Here is a 16,728-nt window from a genome sequence, read left to right on the forward strand (position 1 = left end):
ACCCATCAGTGTGCTGTTTTATCTCTGATAAAACAGACTTTAAACCAACAAAGATCAAAAGAGACAAAGAAGGCCATTACATAATGGTAAAGGGATCAATTCAACAAGAAGAGCTAACTATCCTAAATATATATGCACCCAATACAGGAGCACCCAGATTCATAAAGCAAGTCCTGAGTGACCTACAAAGAGACTTAGACTCCCACACAATAATAATGGGAGACTTTAACACCCCACTGTCAAAATTAGACAGATCAACGAGACAGAAAGTCAACAAGGATACCCAGGAATTGAACTCAGCTCTGCACCAAGTGGGCCTAATAGACATCTACAGAACTCTCCACCCCAAATTAACAGAATATACATTTTTTTCAGCACCACACCACACCTATTCCAAAATTGACCACATACTTGGAAGTAAAGCTCTCCTCAGCAAATGTAAAAGAACAGAAATTATAACAAACTATCTCTCAGACCACAGTGCAATCAAACTAGAACTCAGGATTAAGAATCTCACTCAAAACCGCTCAACTACATGGAAACTGAACAACCTGCTCCTGAATGACTACTGGGTACATAACGAAATGAAGGCAGAATTAAAGATGTTCTTTGAAACTAATGAGAACAAAGACACAACATACCAGAATTTCTGGGACACATTCAAAGCAGTGTGTAGAGGGAAACTTACAGCACTAAATGCCCACAAGAGAAAGCAGGAAAGATCCAAAATTGACACCCTAACATCACAATTAAAAGAACTAGAAAACCAAGAGCAAACACATTCAAAAGCTAGCAGAAGGCAAGAAATAACCAAAATCAGAGCAGAACTGAAGGAAATAGAGACACAAAAAACCTTCAAAAAATTAATGAATTCAGGAGCTGGTTTTTTGAAAGGATCAACAAAATTGATAGACTGCTAGCAAGACTAATAAAGAGAGAAAGAGAGAAGAATCAAATAGATGCAATAAAAAATGATAAAGGAGACATCACCACCGATCCCACAGAAATACAAACTACCATCAGAGAATACTACAAACACCTCTATGCAAATAAACTAGAAAATCTAGAAGAAATGGATAAATTCCTCGACACATACACTCTCCCAAGACTAAACCAGGAAGAAGTTGAATCTCTGAATAGACCAATAACAGGCTCTGAAATTGTGGCAATAATCAAAAGCTTACCAAACAAAAACAGTCCAGGACCTGATGGATTCACAGCCGAATTCTACCTGAGGCACAAGGAGGAGCTGGTACCATTCCTTCTGAAACTATTCCAATCAATAGAAAAAGAGGGAATCCTCCCTAACTCATTTGATGAGGCCAGCATCATTCTGATACCAAAGCCAGGCAGAGACACAACCAAAAAAGAGAATTTTAGACCAATATCCTTGATGAACATTGATGCAAAAATCCTCAATAAAATACTGGCAAACCATATTCAGCAGCACAACAAAAAGCTTATCCCCCATGATCAAGTGGGTTTGATCCCTGGGATGCAAGGCTGTTTCAATATATGCAAATCAATAAATGTAATCCAGCATATAAACAGAGCCAAAGACAAAAACCACATGATTATCTCAATAGATGAAGAAAAAGCCTTTGATAAAATTCAACAACCCTTCATGCTAAAAACTCTCAATAAATTAGGTATTGATGGGATGTATTTCAAAATAATAAGAGCTATCTATGACAAACCCACAGCCAATATCATACTGAATGGGCAAAAACTGGAAGCATTCCCTTTGAAAACTGGCACAAGACAGGGATGCCCTCTCTCACCACTCCTATTCAACACAGTGTTGGAAGTTCTGGCCAGGGTAATCAGGCAGGAGAAGGAAATAACGGGTATTCAATTATGAAAAGAGGAAGTCAAATCGTCCCTGTTTGCAGACGACATGATTGTATATCTAGAAAACCCCATTGTCTCAGCCCAAAATCTCCTTAAGCTGATAAGCAACTTCAGCAAAGTCTCAGGATACAAAATCAATGTACAAAAATCACAAGCATTCTTATACACCAACAACAGGCAAACAGAGAGCCAAATCATGAGTGAACTCCCATTCACAATTGCTTCAAAGAGAATAAAATACCTAGGAATCCAACTTACAAGGGATGTGAAGGACCTCTTCAAGGAGAACTACAAACCACTGCTCAATTAAATAAAAGAGGATACAAACAAATGGAAGAACATTCCATGGTCATGGGTAGGAAGAATCAATATCGTGAAAATGGCCATATTGCCCAAGGTAATTTACAGATTCAATGCCATCCCCATCAAGCTACCAATGCCTTTCTTCACAGAATTGGAAAAAACTACTTTAAAGTTCATATGGAACCAAAAAAGAGCCCGCATCACCAAGTCAATCCTAAGCAAAAAGAACAAAGCTGGAGGCATCACGCTACCTGACTTCAAACTATACTACAAGGCTACAGTAACCAAAACATCATGGTACTGGTACCAAAACAGAGGTATAGATCAATGGAACAGAACAGAGCCCTCACAAATAACGCCGCATATCTACAACTATCTGATCTTTGACAAACCTGAGAAAAACAAGCAATGGGGAAAGAAGTCCCTATTTAATAAATGGTGCTGGGAAAACTGGCTAGCCATATGTAGAAAGCTGAAACTGGATCCCTTCCTTACACCTTATACAAAAATCAATTCAAGATGGATTAAAGACTTAAACGTTAGACCTAAAACCATAAAAACCCTAGAAGAAAACCTAGGCATTACCATTCAGGACATAGGCATGGGCAAGGACTTCATGTCTAAAACACCAAAAGCAATGGCAACAAAAGCCAAAATTACAAATGGGATCTAATTAAACTAAAGAGCTTCTGCACAGCAAAAGAAACTACCATCAGAGTGAACAGGCAACCTACAAAATGGGAGAAAATTTTCACAACCTACTCATCTGACAAAGGGCTAATATACAGAATCTACAATGAACTCAAACAAATTTACAAGAAAAAACAAACAACCCCATCAAAAAGTGGGCAAAGGACATGAACAGACACTTCTCAAAAGAAGACATTTATGCAGCCAAAAAACACATGAAAAAATGTTCATCATCACTGGCCATCAGAGAAATGCAAATCAAAACCACAATGAGATACCATCTCACACCAGTTAGAATGGCGATCATTAAAAAGTCAGGAAACAACAGGTGCTGGAGAGGATGTGGAGAAATAGGAACACTTTTACACTGTTGGTGGGACTGTAAACTAGTTCAACCATTGTGGATAACAGTGTGGTGATTCCTCAGGGATCTAGAACTAGAAATACCATTTGACCCAGCCATCCCATTACTGGGTATATACCCAAAGGACTATAAATCATGCTGCTGTAAAGACACATGCACACGTATGTTTATTGCGGCACTCCTCACAATAGCAAAGACTTGGAACCAACCCAAATGTCCAACAATGATAGACTGGATTAAGAAAACGTGGCACATATACACCATGGAATACTATGCAACCATAAAAAATGATGAGTTCATGTCCTTTGTAGGGACATGGATGAAATTGGAAATCATCATTCTCAGTAAACTATCGCAAGAACAAAAAACCAAACACCGCATATTCTCACTCACAGGTGTGTATTGAACAATGAGATCACATGGACACAGGAAGGGTAATATCACACTCTGGGGACTGCTGTGGGGTGGAGGGAGGGGGGAGGGATAGCATTGGGAGATATACCTAATGCTAGATGACGAGTTAGCGGGTGCAGCGCACCAGCATGGCACATGTATACATATGTAACCTGCACAATGTGCACATGTATCTTAAAACTTAAAGTATAATAATAAAAAAAAGAAAAAAAGAAAAATAAAAAAATAAAATCAAACTGTAGAACAGCAAAGACACAGATAATACTTTGAAAGTAGCAAAAGAAAAGTGATTTGTCACATACAAGGGATCCTCAATAAGAATATCAGCAGATTTCTCATCAGAAATTTTGTAGGCCAAGAAGCAGTTGGCTGATATATTCAAAGTGCTAAAAGAAAAAAAAAGCTAGCAACCGAGAATTCTTTATTTGGCAAAACTGTTCTTTAATAGTGAGGAAGAAATTATGACATTCCCAGATAAACACAAGCTGAGGATGTGTAGAGCTTCCTTGCAAGAAATCTTTAAGTGAATCTTTCAGGTGACATTAAAGGATGCTACACAGTAACTGAAAGCCATATAAAAATATAAAGGTATCAGCAAAGACAAATACACTGGGAATTATGAAAGCTAGTATTATTATAAATTTGGTGTGTGACTCCACATTTTATTTTCTACATAACTTAATAAATTAATGCATTAAAATTATGCATTTTTGTATACACAGTGTGTAAATAAGTAATTTTATGACACAAACTACTAAAAATGGTAAGATGAAGCTGTTAAAAGGGAAGAATTTTTTACATGATTGAAATTACGCTAGTATAAATCTGAATTAACATATTCTAACTTTGAGATATGTAATCTCCAGTGCAATCGCAAAGAAAGTAGATAAAGAATACACAAAAGAGGAAATTAGAAAAGAATTTAACATTTCACTGCAAAAAGTCAACTAAACACAAAAGAAGATAGTCATATAGGAAACTATGACAAAAAAAAGTAAAAAAGCCTACTGAAAACAAATAGCAAAATGACAGCAGTAACTCCCTCCTTATCAGTCATTACTTTAAATGTGTTATACTCTGAATGTGTTTCTCCAACATTTGTATTTGGAAGCCCTAAGCCCCAGTGTGATAATATTTGGAGGCTGGGGCTTTGGTAGGTAATTGAGTTGAAATGAGACATTGAATCTAAAGTCCTAATTATTGGATTAGTTCTCTTATAAGAAGAAACCAGAGTGTTTTCTCTCTCTCTCTCTCTGTCTCTCTCTCTCTCTGTCCTGTGAAGACACAATAAGAAGTTGGTCAATTTCAAACCAAGAGGAGGGCCCTCATCAGAAACTGAATCAACCAGCATCTTAGTCTTGAATTTCCAGCCTCCAGAACTATCAGAAATACATTTCTGTTATTTAGCTACCTGATCTATGATATTTTGTTATAGCATCCTGAGTAAACTAATACAAATATAAATGGATTAACCTCTTCAATCTAAAGACAGAAATTGGCATAATAGATTAAAAACACATGATCCAACTAAAGGCTATCTAGAAGAAACTCACTTTAGATCAAAAGACACACATGGATTAAAAGCGAAGGGATGGAATAAAATATTTAATGCAAAAATAAGCAAAACAGTCTTGGGGTGGCTATATCAGTATTAGACAAAATCACAAAAGTTTACAAGAGACAAAGTAGTACATTATATATTAATTAAATGTTTTATACAGCAAGAAAATTGAACAATTATACATATTTGAAAAATAATAAGCACTTTGAGTTTACTATAAAGTTATTAATAGAGTTGAATCAGTAATAAAATAATCTCTTGACAATAAAAAAAGCCCTTGACCTGGTGGGTTCACTGGTGATTTCTACCAAATATTTGAAGAATAGCTAACACCATTGCTTCTCCAGCTTTTCCAAAAATAATTGAGGCAGAGAGAACACTTCCTATCTCAATCTATGAACATTACCCTAATAGCAATGTAAGTCAAGCAAGACACTATGAGAAAACTGAAGACTAATATTTCTTACAGATATTGAGGCAAAAATCCTCAAAAATTACTAGTAAGCCAAATTCAGCAGCATGGTAAAACAATTATATGCTATTACCAAGTGATATTTATTTCTGGAATGTAAATATGGTTCAACATATAAAATTAGATTAACATAAAACACCACATTAACCGAACGAAGGAAAAGAAAATTTATAGCAATCTCCATTGATACACAAAAAGCATTTAACAAAAACAAACACTATTTCAGCATGCAAACACTCAATATATTAGAAATGGAAAGAAACAATTTTAACATAATAAAACTCATACATGTAAACTCCACAGTAAACATCATACTCAATAGTAAAAGACTAAAAGTAAGAAAAAGAACAAGAAAATAAGCCAGGCGCGGGGGCTGATGCCTGTAATCCCAAAACTTTGGGAGGCCAAAGAGAGTGGATAACCTGAGGTTGGGAGTTAGAGACCAGCCTAACCAACGTGGAGAAACCCCGTCTCTAATGAAAATACAAAATAAGCTGGGCATGGTGGCGCATGCCTGTAATCCCATCTACTCGGGAGGCAGTGGCAGGAAAATCGCTTTAACTCAGGAGACAGAAGTTGAGGTGAGCCTAGATCACGCCATTGCACTCTAGCCTGGGCAACAAGAGCAAAACTTCATCTCAAAAAAATAAGTAAATAAATAAAGCAAGAAAATGATAACCCTTTTTACATGCTTTTATTCAACATAGTACTGGAAGTCTAAGAGCAGTTCAGCAAGAAAAAAAGATATGAAAGACATCTAAATCAGAAATAAAAAAGTAAAATCCGTTTTCACATGATGATCTTATATATGGGAAATCTAAAAAATACACATATGCAAAAGCTGTTAGAACTAATCAATAAATTCAGCAAAATAGCAGGATAAAAAGAAAACACACAAAAGTCAGCTGCATTTTTATATGCTAACAAAACTCTAAAAAGTAATTTAAGAAAACAATTTCATTTACACTAGAATCAAAAAGAATAAGATACTAGGAATTAACCAAGGAAGCAAAAGACTCATGAAATAAAAATTTCAAAATATCTCTAAAAGAAATTTAAAAATGCACAAAAATAGAAACACATCTCATGCTTAAGGATTGGAAGACAATATTATTAAGATATAAATATTATTCAAAGCAATCTATTGTTATGAAGATGCAAATGCTACTTAATCTATAGTTTTAATTCAATATTATGAAAATCTCAATGACCTTTTTGAAAAAATAGAAAATCCACGCTCAAATTCAAAACGATTTTGAAAAAGGAATAGCAAAGCTGAAGGACTCACACTTCTAGGTTTTAAGACTTATGTACCCTAGAACTTAAAGTATAATAATAAAAAAAGACTTACCACAAAGCTATAGTAAGCAAAATAGTGAAGTACTGGCATAAAGACAGATATGTTGACCAACAGAATAGAACAAACAGTAAAGAAATAAACCCTCACATATGAGGTCAAATGATTTTCAATAACAATACAAAGACCACTCAACAGGGAAAAGATAATCTTTTATAGTATACGGTGCTGGGAAAACTGGATATGCACATGCAAAAGAGTGAAGTTGGAATTTTACCTAACATTGTATACAAAAATTAATGCAAAATATATTCATAACCTAAATGTAGGAACTAAAACTATAAAACTATTAAAAGAAAATATAGCACAAAAGCTTCACAGCATTGGATTTGGCTGTGGCATATTGGGTATGACACCAGAAGCAAAGGCAACACAGGAAAAATAGACAAATTGGACATCATAAAAACTTTTTAAAAATTGTAAAAAAAAACATTGTCAATGAAGTAAAAAGGCAAACCACAGAGCTGAAAAAAATTGCAGCATCCCTGTTGCTGCAAAGAATATGATTTCACTCTTTTTTGTGCTTGTGTAGTATTCCATAGTATATATGTACTGCATTTTCTTTACCAATCCACTGTTGATGGGCATCTAAGTTGACTTCATGTGTTTGCTTTTGTAAATAGTGCCATGATGTACATAACAGTGCATATGTCTTTTTTGTAGAATAATTTATTTTCCTTTGAGTATATACCCAGTAACAGAATTCCTGTGTCTAATGGTAGTTCTGTTTTAAGTTATTTGAAAAATATCCAAACTGCTTTTCACAGTGGTTGAACTAATTTACATTCCTACCAAGAATGTATAAGCATTCCCTTTTCTCCACAGCCTCTTCAGCATCTATTTTTTGTCTTTTTATTAATACCATTCTGACTGGTATGAGATGGTGTTGATTTATGGTTTAGATTTGCCTTCCTCTGATGATTAGTGATATTGAGCATTTTTTTTTCCGTGTTTGTGGGTCACTTGTATATCTTCTTTTGAAAAGTTTCTATTTGTATCCTTTCCCACTTTTTTAACTTTTATTTTAGGTTTAGGGTTTCATGTGAAGTTTTGTTGCATAGATAAACATGTGTTACAGGGGTTTGTTGTACATATTATTTCATCACCCAGGTATTAAACCCAGTAATCAATAGTTATCTTTTCTGCTCCACTTCTTCTTCCGAGTCTCCCCCCTCAAGTAGACCACAGTGTCTGTTGTTTCCTTCTTTGCATTCGTAAGTTCTTGTCATTTAGCTCTCACTTATAAGTGAGAACATGTAATATTTGGTTTTCTTTTCCTGCATTAGTTTTCTAAGGAAAATAGCCTCCAGCTCCATCCATGTTCCCCCAAAAGACATGATCTCATTCTTTTTTATGGCTTCATAGTATTCCATGGTGTGTATGTACCACATTTTATTTATCCGACCTGTCATTGATGGGCATTTATGTTGATTCCATGTCTTTGCTATTATGAATAGGGCTGCAATGAACATACATGTGCATGTGTCTTTATGGTAGAATGATTTATGTTTCTCTGGATATATATCCCGTAATGGGATTGGTGTGTTGAATGGTAGTTCTGTCTTGAAGTCTTTGAGGCATCACCATAATGCTTTCAACGATGGTTGAACTAATTTACATACCCATCAACAGTGTGTGTGTTCCCTTTTCTCCACAACTTTACCAGTATTTGTTATTTATTCACTTTTTAATAGTAGCCATTCTGATTGGTGTGAGATGATATCTCATTGTGATTTTGATTTGCATTTCTCTAATGATCAGTGATACTGAGCTTTTTTTGTATGCTTGTTGGCTGCATGTATGTCTTCTTTTGAAAATTGTCTGTTCATGTCCTTTGCCCACTTTTTAATGGTATTACTTGTTCTTTATCTTGTTAATTTTTTAAGTCCTTATAGATGCTGGCTAGAAGACCTTCACCAGATGCATAATTTGTAAAATTTTTCCCATTCTGTACGTGGTCTGTTTACCCTTTTGATAGTTTATTTTGCTGTGCAGAAGCTCTTAAGTTTAATTAGGTCCCACTTGTCAATTTTTGCTTTTTGGGGGATTGATTTTGGTGTGCTTGTCATTAAATGTTTGCTCATTCCTATGTCCAGGATGGTGTTGCCTTGGTCATCTTCCAGGGTTTCTATACTTTTGGATTTTACATTTAAGTCTTTAATCCATCTTAAGTTTGTATAAGGAAAGGGTCCAGCTTCAATCTTCAGCATATAGCTAGCCTGTTATCCCAGCACCATTTCTTGAATATGGAGTCTTTTCCCATTGTTTCTTTTTGTCCTTTGCCCATTTTTTAAATAGTGTTATTCATTTTTTGCTTGTTGAGTTGATTAAGTTACTTATAGATTCTGGATATTAGACATTTGTCAAATGCATAGTTGGCAAATATTTTTACCCATTCCGTACACTGTCTGTTTAATCTGTTGATAGTTTATTCTTTTGTGCTAAAGTTCTTTAGTTTCTTTTGCTGTGCAGATGCTCTTTAGTTTAATTAGGTTCCACTTATTAATTTTTGTTTTTGTTGCAATTACTTCTGAGGACTTAGTCATCAACTATTTGCCAAAGCCAATGAACAGAATGGTATTTCCTAGGTTTTCTTATAGGATTTTTAGTTAGAGATTTTACGTTTAAACCTTTACTCCATCTTCAGTTAATTTTTTTGTATGGTGAAAATTAGGGGTCCAGTTTTATTCTTCTGCGTACAGCTAGCCAGTTGTCTCAGAACCAATTATTGAATAGGGAGTCCTTTCCACATTTATTGTTTTTATCAGCTTTGTCAAAGATCAGATGGTTGTAAGTGTGTGACTTTATTTCTGGGTTCTCCATTCTGCCCTATTGGTGTATGTCTGTTTTTCTACCAGTACCATGCTGTTTTGGTTATTGCAGTCTTATGATATTGGGTATATGTATGATGTGACACTTCTAGCTTTCCTATTTTTGCTTAGGATTGTGTTGGGTATTTGAGCTGTTTTTTGGTTCCATATGAATTTTAGAATAGCTTTTCTAATTCAGTGGAAAATGACATTGGTAGTTTGGTAAGAACTGTAGATTGCTTTGGGCAGTATGGCTACTTTAACAATATTGATTCTTGCAGTTCATGAGCATGGAAAGTTTTTCCATTTGTTTGTGTCATCGATGATTTTTTTCAGCAGATTTTTATAGTTCTCCTTATAGAGATCTTTCACTTCCTATGTTAGATGTATTCCTAAGTGTTTTATTTTTGTGTGTTTGTGGCTATTGTAAATAGTACTGTATTCTTGGCTTGGCACTCAGCTTGAACATTACTGTTGTATAGAAATGCTGCTGATTTTTGCATATTGAATTTGTTTCTTAAAGTTTTACTGAAGTCATTTATCAGATATGGGAGCCTTTTGGTGGAGTCTTTATTGCTTTCTAGATATATAATCATATTGTCAGCATACAGAAATAATTTGACTTATTTTTCTATTTAGGTACCTTTTATTTCTTTCTATTGCCTGATTGTTCTGGCTCAGACTTCCAGTACTGTGTTGAACAAGAGTAGTGAGAGTGGACACACTTATCTTGTTCCTTTTCTTAAAGGGAATGCTTCCAGTTTTTGCCCATTCAGTATGATGTTGGCTGTGGGTTTGTCATGAATGACACATTATTTCCAGGCATGTTCCTTCAATGTCTAGATTGTTCAGGGTTTTATCATGAAGGGATGTTGAATTTCAACAAAAAACTTTCTCTATTTATTGATTTGCACATGTAGAACCAAACTTGCATTCCAGGAATATAGCCTACCTGATCATGGTGAGTTTACTTTTGATGTGCTGCTGGATTCAGTTTGCTAATATTTTGTTGATAATATCTTGATCTGTTTATTAGAAATATTGACCTACAGTTTCCTATATTTGTTGTGTTGTCCTATGTTTGTGTTCCTAAATTGTGAAGATTTCATGGACATTTATCACTTTCCTAATAATACTTTTATAATTTCTTATGCCTGTCTTTAATCTCTTTTTTTTTTTTTTTTTTTTGAGACAGAGTCTCGCTCTGTCGCCCAGGCTGGAGTGCAGTGGTGCAATCTCGGCTCACTGCAAGCTCCGCCTCCCGGGTTCACGCCATTCTCCTGCCTCGGCCTCCCGAGTAGCTGGGACTACAGGCGCCCGCCACTGCGCCCGGCTAATTTTTTGTATTTTTAGTAGAGATGGGGTTTCACCGTGGTCTCGATCTCCTGACCTCGTGATCCGCCCACCTCGGCCTCCCAAAGTGCTGGGATTACAGGCGTGAGCCACTACTTTAATCTCTTAACCCCGTTATCTTCATAAGCTGAGAATGTACGTCACCTAAGGACCACTATTGTACAAATTGATTGTAGAACACTTGTGTTTGAACAATATGAAATCAGTGCACCTTGAAAAAGAACAGAATAACAGCGATTTTTGGGGAACAAGGGAAGATAACCATAAGGTCTGATTGCCTGCAGGGTCAGGCAGAATAGAGCCATATTTTTCTTCTTGCAGAGAGCCTACAAATGGATGTGCAAGTAAGAGAGATATCGCTGAATTCTTTTCCCAGCAAGGAATACCCTGGGGAAGGAATGCATTCGTGGGGGGAGGTCTATAAACGGCCGCTCTGGGAGTGTCTGTCTTATGCACTTGAGATAAGTACTGAGATACACTCTGGTCTCCTGCAGTCCCTTCAGGCTTACTAGGATTGGGAAATTCCACCCAGGTAAATTTTGGTCAGACTGTTCTCTGCTCTCAAACCCTCTTTTTTCTGTTAAGATGTTTATCAAGACAATATGTGCACAGTGGGACATAGACCCTCATCAGTAATTCTAATTTTGCCTTTGTCTTGTGATCTTTATTGCCCTTTGAAGTATGTGATCTTTGTGACCTACTCCCTTTTTGTACACCCCCCTCCCCTTTTAAAATCCCTAATAAAAACTTGCTGGTTTTGTGGCTCAGGGGACATCACAGACCTACCGATATGTGATGTTACCCCAGGAGGCCCAGCTGTAAAATTCCTCTCTTCGTATTCTTTCTCTTTATTTCTCAGACTGGCTGACACTTAGGAAAAATAGAAAGAACCTACACTGAAATATTGGGGGCTGGTTCCCCCAGTAGTATGACTTCAAATTTTTTTAATTTATTGAGACGTGCTTTATGGCCATGCATGTGGTCAATCCTTGAGTATGTCCTGTATGCAGATAAGAAGAGTGTATACTCTGTGATTGATGAGTGGAGCAGTCTTTAGATGTCTAGTAGGTTCAATTGATTAAGTGTTAAATTTAAGTCCAAAATTTTTTGGTTCATTTTCTGCTTCAATTATCTAATACTGTCAGTGGGCTGTTGAAGTTCCCCACAATTACTGTGGGGCTAAGTTTTATCATAGATCTAGAAGTACCTGTTTTCTGAATCTGTGTGCTCCAATGTTGGGTGCATATATATTTAGGATAGTTAAATCTTCTTGTTTAATTGACCTCTTTATTATTATGTGATGCCCTTCTTTGTCCTTTTTGACTATTGTTTGTTTAAGTCTATTTTATCTGATATAAGAACGGTAATCCTGCTCTTTTTTCTTTGTTTTGCATTTTCATGATAGATATTTCTCCACTCTTTTACTTTGAGTCTATTAGTGTCATTACATATGAGACAGGTCTCTTAAAGTCAGTGGATTGGTGAGCTTTTTTTTTTTTTTTCAACTTGCCACTCTGTGCCTTTTAGGTGTGGCATTTAGACCATTTACCTTTTTACATTCAAGGTTAATATTGACAAGAGTGGTTTTGATCCTATTGTGGAGGTGTTAGCTGACTGCTTTGCAGTTTCTATTGTATAGTTGCTTTATAAGGACTGTAGACTGTGCATTTAAGTATGTTTTTGTTGTAACAGGTAACTTTCTTTAGTTTTCACGTTTAGAACTTTCTTGAAGCCTCTTGTAAGGCTGATCTAGTGGTAATACATTCCCTTAGCAATTATTTGTCTGGAAAATGTTTTATTTCTCCTTTCTTATGAAGCTAAGATTGGCAGAATATATAATTCTAAGTTGGAAATTCTTTTCCTTAAGAATGCTGAAAATAGTACCCTACCCTTTTCTGGCTTGCAAGGTTTCTACTGAGAAGTCTGCTGTTAGCCTGATGGGTTCCCTTTGTATGTGGTCTGACTTTTTTCTCTGTCTACTATTAAGATTTTTTATTTAATGTTGACATTGGACAGTCTGGTGACTGTATGCCTTGGTGATTTTCATTTTTTAAAAAATATCTCACAGGTACTCTCTGGATTTCTTGTACCTGGATGTCTACCTCTCTAAGACCAGAAAAATTTTCTTAAATTATTCTCTCAAATATATTTTCCAGATTGTTTACTTTTTCTCCTCTCTCAGGAATGCAAATAATTTGCAGACTTGGTCTCTTTACATGTCCAATATTTCTAGAAGACCTTGTTAGTTAAAAATAAAATTTTGTATACATTTTTGTCTGGCTGGGTTAGTTCAAAAGACTTGTCTTCAAGCTTTGAAATTCTTTTGTCTGCTTTGTTTGTTCTATTGTTAAGGCTTTCAGTTGTATTTTGGAATTCCTTAAGTGAATTTTTTAATTTCAGAAGCTCTAACTGATTTATTTTTAAAATGTTTTTCTCCTCCTTCATTTCCTAGATTGCCTTAGAAGTTTCTATGTGTTATTTTACACATTGTCCTGGATACTATTGAGTTTCCTTGCAACCCATGCTTTGAAGAGCTAGTGTAATCCTTTGGTGATTTCAAAACATTCAGATTTTTAATGATGTCAAAATTTTTGTGCTGGTTCTTTTTTATCTGGAGATGCTAAAACTTCTAATTTTTGTGATTATTTTCATGCAGATAAAATTGTTTTCTTTCTTTTCTTTCCAAGTTTTAATATTATTATTTATTATATATTACTATTATTATTATTATTTTCTTCCCCTTCATCCCTGTGTATCCTATTAGAGAATGTTGGCTAGAGTATTTTGGTTTTGCTTCTACAGCACTATTCATTTCTGTCAGCAGGCTTTTTATTGGCCTGCGCAGTTCAACCCACAGGCCAGTAGATGGCAATGATAGTTAAAGTCCAGCTGCTGCCAATGTGGATGGGTATATACTTCATCCTTGTTTACTGGGAGGTCTCTGTCACCACACTCAATGGGCTGATCCAGTGCATTGCATAGTTTGAGCTCTCTTCTCAACCCTGAGTGGTGCGGGGTGGCAGGGGGCAAGATGGGTGGGGCTGTATCAGGGGAACCTGCCACCAATATTTCAGCATAGGTTCTTTCTATTTTCCATAAGTGTCAGCTGGCTGAGAAATAAAGAGAAAGAGTACAAAGAGAGGAATTTTGCAGCTGGGCCTCTGGGGATGACATCACATATCAGTAGGACCATGACACCCACCTGAGCCTCAAATCAGCAGTTTTTTATTAAGGGTTTCAAAAGGGGAGGGGGTGTAAGAACAGGGAGTAGATCAGATACTTCAAAGGGCAAAAAGGAGAACTACTGACAAGGGTCCAACAAAGATCACATGACAAAGGGCAAAAGCAGAACTACTGATAAGGGTCTACGTTCAGCAGTGCACTTATTGTCTTGATAAACATCTTAAACAACAGAAAACAGGGTTTAAGAGCAGAGAACTAGTCTTACCACAAATTTACCAGGGCGGAGTTTTTCCCCACCCTAATAAGTCTGAGGGTACTTCAGGAGACCAGGCATATCTCAGTCCTTATCTCAACTGCATAAGACAGACATTCCCAGAGAGGCCGTTTATAGACCTCACCCCAGGCATGCATTCTTTTCCCAGGGTATTAATATTAATATTCCTTGCTAGGAAAAGAATTTAGTGATATCTCGCCTACTTGCACGTCCATTTATAGGCTCTCTGCAAAAAGAAAAATGTAACTATTTTTGCCCGACCCTGCAGGTAGTCAACCTTATGACTGTCTTCCCTTGTTCCCTAAAAATCGTTGTTATTCTGTTCTTTTTCAAGGTGCACTGATTTCATATTGTTCAAACACACGTTTTACAAACAATTTGTACAGTCAACAGAATTATCACAGTGGTCCTGAGGTGATGTACATCCTCAGCTTACAAAGATAACAGGATTAAGAGATTAAAGTAAGACAGGCATAAGAAATTATAAAAGTATTATTTGGGAACAGATAAATGTTCATGAAATCTTCACAATTTATGTTCCTCTGCTGTGGCTCCAGCCGGTCCCTCCATTCGGGGTCCCTGACTTCCCACAACAGGGCTGGACCAGATAATCCTGCCTACAAGTCACCCAACGGCAGTCACAAAAAACGGCACTGAAGGGTGTCTGGTAGGTGGCCACCAAGCCCCTAGCGATGTGCCTAGGCATGGATTTGGGGAACATCCTCAGGCCCAAGTTCTCTGCATGGTGCAGGGAGGCCACTGAAACTCCTAATCCAAGAGAGTAGGTGCTACAAATCCCCGAGATCTGCCTGGGCATGAAGTGTAGGGGGCCCCAATCACCCTAATCTGCACAAGAAGGGTAGGGCAGCTCAGGCTGCTGATTCAGGTTAGGAAGTGCTCCAACTGCCTGAGATCTGCCTGGTCATGGAGTGGAGAGGACTCCACTATACCATGATCTATGCACAGGAAAGGTAGGATGGCTCAGGCTACTGATCCAGGTAAGGATGTGCTCTGACTGTCTGAAGATCAGTCTGAGGGGAAGTGGAGAGGGTGCCTCTGCACCATGATCTATGCACAAGGAGGATAGAGTGACTCAGGCTGCTAACTCATATGAGTGGGCACTCTGGATGCCTAAAGGTCTACCTGGGAGTAGACTGGAGAAGGGAGGGTCCTGCTGTGCCAAGATCTCAGTGGAGCAGACTGGGATACCCAACAATGTCACACACAGACCAGTTCCAGGTCTCCAAGCTGCCTCTGGCTGCAAGTTTTATCACCCTGGAAAAACTATGGTTGCAGCAGCTCTCCTCCCACTCCAGACCTGCCACAGAGGAAAGTACAGTTCCAGTGTCACACTTGCCACTCAATTCTGACTGCAAAGGTCCCTACCTGACTCCAGAGTGAGTACAGCAATCTCTGGACTACAATGCCTGCAGAGCCACACTGCCAGATCACCAAAGAATAACTGACTTTGTATGAACCTGGATTAAAAATGGCAGCCTGCTCTCCATCCGAAGTTGAGGAAAATGCCTGCAGTTTTTCCCAGTGTCATTCCCTCTTAGTGTCTCCAAGCCTTTTCCCAAGCTAGCTCTAAGGCTTGGGAGACACTAAGTGCTTTCCCTTGGTCTTGGTTGCATGAATCCCCACTGGAAATGTAAGTCACAGAGATAGACACTGCCCCTCTCTCAGCTGGGAACTTCACTCACTTTTATCAGCAAAATGCCATCACAAGGGCTGGTTACCCACCTTTTCCTTCTTGGGATTTGGGGTTAAACATATTTTTAAAACATTGTTTTCTATAATGTGCATGGTTCCCACACCCTCTTACATCGGCTCTACTTGGTCTTTGACAAGTTTATTTCCCACAGCATTAAATCTTTAGCTTTCTAAAAATTCAGTTTTGCTTCCACTATTTTCCATATAGTTTCCCTGACAATTCATTCATATTTTAGTAGCCATATGGTGATTTTTTCCATACTTTTATTTTAATTCAAGATTTTCTATGCTCATAATCCATGTGTAACTGCTGATTTTAAGAAGTCCATAGGATGACAGTAGTTCCCCTTCTGATGTTATCATTTTCCTCCAAATCTAAACCA

This window comes from Gorilla gorilla, chromosome 2 (assembly GCF_029281585.2).
Source record: "Gorilla gorilla gorilla isolate KB3781 chromosome 2, NHGRI_mGorGor1-v2.1_pri, whole genome shotgun sequence".
Taxonomy (NCBI): Eukaryota; Metazoa; Chordata; class Mammalia; order Primates; family Hominidae; genus Gorilla; species Gorilla gorilla.